This window comes from Triticum urartu, unplaced genomic scaffold (assembly GCF_003073215.2).
Source record: "Triticum urartu cultivar G1812 unplaced genomic scaffold, Tu2.1 TuUngrouped_contig_4372, whole genome shotgun sequence".
NCBI classification, from domain to species: Eukaryota; Viridiplantae; Streptophyta; class Magnoliopsida; order Poales; family Poaceae; genus Triticum; species Triticum urartu.
Genome location: NW_024114955.1, coordinates 1 through 6,539, shown reverse-complemented (window position 1 = coordinate 6,539; position 6,539 = coordinate 1). Strand labels below are relative to the sequence as shown.

The 6,539-nt window shown below is 42.8% G+C and overlaps 1 long non-coding RNA gene across 1 annotated transcript; it reads left to right on the top strand.

The window, feature by feature from the left end:
• The first annotated feature begins 2,596 nt into the window (after positions 1 to 2,596).
• LOC125527724 lies at positions 2,597 to 4,952 on the top strand. The gene is made up of 3 exons (XR_007292242.1): positions 2,597 to 3,032; positions 3,744 to 3,861; positions 4,631 to 4,952. It is a non-coding gene; the product is annotated as an uncharacterized LOC125527724 (long non-coding RNA).
• Positions 4,953 to 6,539: the final 1,587 nt, after the last annotated feature.

Genomic DNA, 6,539 nt, shown 5'->3' with positions numbered 1-6,539 from the left:
AAGCTTAGGAGATTCCGGGGAAGAGAGAAGGTGCATGTGGGGAGGTGGAGGAAGGAGGCATCGTAGGGACGGTGAGGGTGCGGAGGAGGGATAGTGGAGGGGATCGAGGATGAGGGATAAGATGAGGGGGCGGCGGCGGGGAGGAGAAAGAGATTGGGGAAGGGAGTGTTAGCCTGTTAGGGTTAGGTTTTATACAGGAATGGTTTGGGCGGGCTCAAGTGGGCTTTGGGCGGGCTCGGGTGGGTTTGCGCGGCTGAATTAGAACATCGATGACGGTTTCCGAAAACGTCATGAGAAATCTGTCATGGATTAACAGGTTTTTTGTAGTAAGAGATTGGGGAAGGGAGTGTTAGCCTGTTAGGGTTAGGTTTTATACAGGAATGGTTTGGGCAGGCTCAAGTGGGCTTTGGGCGGGCTCTGGTGGGTTTGCGCGGCTGAATTAGAACATCGATGACGGTTTCCGAAAACGTCATGAGAAATCTGTCATGGATTAACAGGTTTCTTGTAGTGCAGCCTTCGGGGCTGCGAGGTAGGAGGAGGGGAGGGGGAGGGCCGGCGGTGAGGTGGATCGGAGGGGATGACAAAGTGTTGGCGGCGGCGGTTTGGGTGAGATAAGGGCAGGGGCTCTGTTTCTCGCGCGTCTCCTTCTCTGTCTCTCCTTTCCTCAGTTTTTTTCTCAATTGTACCACGATAATGAGCTGCAACTCTTTTTTTTTGCGGGGATGTGAGCTGCAACTCTACATCGCATATGCTGCATCGCTTATATGCGTATCTATGGAAAATTTTACAACCTATAGTCAAAATGTTGTAGAATTTGTGTTGCTTTACAGAGGGTATCCTTGTAGTGCAACCCCCTGTTTAGTCGAAGAAAAATAGAATATCTCCAAGTTGTTATCCATCCTCCATCGCCACGAAAAAAGACCAACCAAATCTCTTTGGACCGTAGCGTCAAATGAAATCGGCCTGTCAAAAAAAGCGATGAAGAACAAAAACCACAAACTCAGAAAAGACATACTAGAAATCCGACTTGCAAAAGAAAAAAAATGCGCACAACAAAAGAGAGAGGATGAGGCCAATTAATTACTACCTCAGTACCAAACTATAAAATGTTTTTGATTTTGCATAAGACATAAAAGCATCTTATATTTTGTTATGGATGGAGTAGCTACCTAGCCTACCTACGAGAAACACAAAATACACTAGATCCCCTTCATCGGTTAGTGTGCGCCAAAGGATGAGGTTTTTTCTGTTCTACAAATTGAAACCGGACCTGCATACAAATTACTGATAATGAGTACCCCACATAACACATAATCTGAAGGGGAAAACATACAGATTACTGATAATAAATCATCTTAATTTACTTAAAAAGAAAACATACATACATACATTGACACTTTGCTAAGTTGTTTTTCTATCAAACACTCGGCAATGTTTCTATATGCCGAGTTTAATTCAAAATTGGACTCGACGGGATAAGCAACTCGACAAACTTCATACTTTGCTTAGTTTCAATGAAAAACGACTCGACAAACAAAATAAACTCGGCAGAATCTCAAGTTTGTCGAGTTCTCGACAAAAAAAAAAACTCGACAAAGCCTGACGGTTAGGCCTCCCTGTTGAGTAGGCGACGGAGCCGTGATGATGGATTTTATTTGCTGAGATTCGGCTAACACAAACTCACAAACATTTTCTCTTTCCGATTTTTAAAAATGGGAATTCCAGAGATCACATCTTTGCTGAGTTTCGGCTAGAAGAGACTCGGCAATACGTTTCTTTTTTTTAACTTTTTTATATGGAATTCCAGAGGTCATGGCTTTGCCAAGTACCCGCCAGAATGAACTCCGCAAATATCCTCAAGTTCAAGGCAGGATTTAATATAAGGTAAATCATGGACATGATTAAAAAAATATTTATTTACATAATCACATTAATATAGGCAGGTAAATTGCAAGCTAATGTTATAACCCATTATAATGCATGGACGTTATCCTAGTAAATAAAAAAAATTAGAAGGCCTTGAGTATTTTTTGGACGTCCACGCCCTCATGTACGACAAAAGAAATCCCATGTTGAGCAGCCCCAGTTTATGATGGTCGAAGAAAAATAGAACAACTTTACGTTGTTATCTCATGCTGTGGGTGCTTCCTTTTGAGAAACACCTGTAACTTTATTCATACTAGATGATGCCCCATACGTTGTTGCGGGAATATTTTGCATTATTTTAGTGAGATTTTGGTTATATGGAACATGAATGTTTGAAATAATAGTTTTTAAAATTACATAAGAATTAAATTTAATACCATAATAGAATGTAATTCTACATGCATGAATGTTTGCATATTAAGTGGATTTTTAATATGCATAGTTGCATGTTGAGGTAGGCCTTTTCTATGCATATTAAATGATGAGGTGGCATGCTTACATGTTGAGAAAAATATGTTAGTGGGGGCTAACTATTTAGATATAGAAGATTCACAATAATTACAGGAACTAATTGCGTCCACCCCACTTAATCATTTTAGTTTTTTTTAGTGGGAACCCGTTGGACAACACAAAAATAAGTGGGCTCCCATTCAGCCCGCTGGAACCACCTCACCACTTTCACAGTTTTCCAAAAAAAAAAAAGACAAACCAACGACCGCGCTGTGAGCTCTCGCGGGGATAGGGTTCGAGCCGCCGCCCCTCGGCCTGGCCGCCGGCGGCGCGCTGCTCCTCCGGCCACCCCTCTTCTCCCTCGCCGTTCTTCGCCCCTCTTCTCCCTCACCGTACGCCGCTCCTGAGTAGCATGCAGCTCGCCGGACCATGCGCCGCCCCCTGAGCAGCGCCTAGCTCGCCGGACCGATTCGTGCCAGCCCCGCCCACCTGAGCTCCGCCTCTGCAAGTGTCGACTCCCCCTCCAACGCCCTCTGCCCCTCATGGCATCTCTCTCCACTCTTCTCCTCCATCCAAGATTTGGTGGTCCGACTCATGTCCTAGTGAGTTTGCGTTTGCACAGTGCATCAGTGTAAATGCTAGTATATACAAGGAAGGTGAATTGAGTCCTCTGTTTTCTTTATTAAAAAAGAATGTTCTATTGTTTCTTACAAAGAATGCTATTCTAGTTCAACATTTTACAAGTGCTCAAATATGCTTGTAAACCATAGACAAATCAACAAACAAATTACAGAACTTTGTTTCAGAAAATAATACCACCTCACTTTAGTTTTCTTTAGTTTCAGAAAATTGTTTTAGAATGCTCATGAGAAGATATACTTTGGCTTAATTTGGCCGTGTAATAAGTAGGTTAACAAAACAATCTAGAAGCTTGACAACAGTCTTTTGTGTCACAGATTACCATTTTCTGCTCAAATCAAGTTTGACATAATCCAAATTGAAGTAAAACACAGCTGGAATCGTCTCATAGAAAGTCCGGTAACACTAATACTACTGCTACTACATCGGAGCAAAACAGATTGCAGAAATAACACATCCACCTCTTTTCTTCTTAACTTCACTTTTGCTTCTTCGGCATGCTGTAACCACAAAACACAGGCTCTTCAGCATGGTCGAGTCGATGCAGTTGGCTTGATCAAATTAAAGACATTTTTTGTAAATATAATTTTTTTGTAGGAACGTCCTCTGCCCTGCCGACCTGATGCTTGTTGCACTAGTTATACAGATGCTTGTTCTACATATTAGTTGTACTTCTTTTGCAGATGCTTGTTACAATTTTGAAAACCCGTTACTCTTTACTGTACTAGGATGCGATGGTCAGATCGTCGCCAGCCCCTATCCTGACCCCAAGGTCACAGGCAGCATCGATCCGGACGCCCAGGTCGCCGCCACCCCCAACCTTGACGCCCCTGCCCTGGGCAACAGGTACATCCGATCGCTGGTACATTTGTTGTCTGAAGGTCCAAAGTTTTTGAATCTAACTGAAGCCAAAGCTTTGTGATTTATCTAACTGAAGATCCAAAGCTTTGTAGTTAAAATGATAGTTAGGTGGTACAAGGAAACAGGGCAGCCTGCAGCATGTTACATGTTTGTGTTCCTCTGAATAATACTAGTATTAGACAAGGACAGATTTCACTACATGTTAGTACTTGAGTGTTTGAAACAGCCAACGAAGTACTACTATTTCACATGCTTTCAGGTGGATACTGAAATGTGCTCTCATCCGCTGTTTTGCTAGGCCTTTTTTTGTTCTCTTTCTTACTGCAGTCGTTGATAAGATAATTTACAAGTACCTCAGCATGCTTTTCAGGGGCTCATAGATATATACTGATATATGTGCTTGTCTTACTCACAATGTATTATTAAATTTTATCGTACACGATGTTCCAATTCTCCTTAATTATTTTTACTTACAAGTACCGGACTGTTCTTACAAAGAAGACCATAGTTTGGGAGCAGAAAAGTGTTTATTTTCCTAGGTAGCAGCTTACAACTAGCTTGTTCATCCATTGAATAAATAGCTGTTGTCCATCTTGGTTGATGTGATTTTATTGCAGGAGTGAGCTTAGCAAGAGAGTGAATACTTTCTTGTTTTTCTGCTGCCTTTTCTTGTCCATCTTCCTATTCTTAATATAATATAATATTAGCTTTTCTTGATAAGAAAATAGCACTCTACTTGATTGTATACTTGCAGGGCTCTTAAAATGCATTCCAGAGGATTCAACATCTTGGAGATATTCGAAACGGGAAGAGAAAAAATGGCTCATGTCCACCATATTTAGAGCATGTAGCCTTCTGATGTGTTCACAAATTTTCTGTCATGTGGTGTTTATTAATGAAGTGATGTTCACTTCTGAAGCAAAAATGGTGTTGCAGTCTGGTTGCATGTAGCCTGAACCGAAGCTATATTATTTTCAGGTGATTTCTAACTTGCAACTACAATTCACATATGCATGTTGTATACAGCCACGGTTCATATATGCATGTTGGGTACACCCTCTGTTTATATTTGGACATACTTTGTGAGTAGAATCTATTTCGTATATCTGCACGCATACGTTACATATCTACATGTTGTATACCTTTGGGAAGTGGGAACCCACTTGATCCCACTTAACCCACGTAAGTTTTACTGGGTTGTTGGTTATAACCTACCAAAACCTGTTGGGATTAAGTGAGATGTGGTGGGACTCCCGCTATCGGTCCCACCTGCAGCCTGATTGTTCATCATCGCCATGAAAAAAGAACAACCTAATCTCTTTGAACCGTAGCTTCAACAAATCACTCTGTCAAAAAACAAGATGAAGAACAAAAAGCATAAACTCAGAAAAGACATACTAGAAATCCAACTTGCAAAAGAAAAGAAATACACAACAAAAAAGAGAGGATGAGGCCAATTAACTACTACCTCCGCACCAAAATATAAGATGTTTTTGATTTTCCATAAGGCATAAAAACATCTTATAGTTTGTCATGGATGAAGTAGCTACCTAGCCTACCTACAAGGAACACAAAAATACACTAGATCTCCTTCGTCGGTTAGTGTGCACCAAAGGATAAGGTTTTTTCAGTTCTACAATGTGTGCACCAAAGGATGAGGTTTTTTCAGTTCTACAAAATTGAAACCTCACCTGCATACAAATTACTGATAATGAGTACCCCCACATAACACATAATCTGAATGGGAAAACATAGCTAAACGCACAACCCCACATACAAAGTACTGATGATGAATACCCCACATACAAATTACTTGGGCGAAAACATTGAGCTCCACGGGTATGCTGAATATGAATCAAGACGATACTGTGAAATTAGTGCAAGCATGATGAAGCAATCCCCACACAAGCAAAAGGATCTAACGAGCGGCGACTAAACGGATGCAGGGAATGAAACCAAAAATACTGTCCGAGAAAATAGTACTCAGATGAGAGCTGTGGGGTTGGGGGAAATGGCTCGTTGTGCCTTCCGCCTGGTAGGCGCCGACGACTGACTCCGACCTCATTGGCGAAACACCTGGTGGCGGGACGAAAAAACTCCGCCGACCTCCTCTCCGTACCACTCTCTCTCCTTCCTCTTGCTGCTCCGCGACAACTAGCCTTCCTCTTCCTAGGGCTGCTCGACGGCATCTTCCTGCTCTTCATAACATCACGCCAGCCCCTCGCCGCTATTTGCCAGCGACGGTGACTCCCCTCCGCCGCCTCCGCCTCTCCCCCCTTCCTTCTCCATTACAGAAATGATTTCTTCACACGGGTCGCCGATCAACCACCTTGGTCAAAACGGATTCGGGTACGGAGCAACACCCGCTACGCCCGGTCCATCAGCCAAAAAGCGACGGAAGCCCGACACGCGCCACATGAGACAAACAGAGCGAGCAGCGCTAAGATTCGTGTACATCCGACGGCCATAAAAAACGGCCTGAAAGTGAAAATAAAAACAGCCGTCTGATTCTTTTTTCAGGGCGGGGAACTTCTGAAATTTAGAAATAGGAAAACTGCAAAACAATTCATGCGTGGATAAAACGAGGTGCGGGCTACTTGCTCTCAACTTCGCATTCAAACAGGCGCAAATGGCCGCGTCACCTCTCCTCCGCGGCGGCGGCG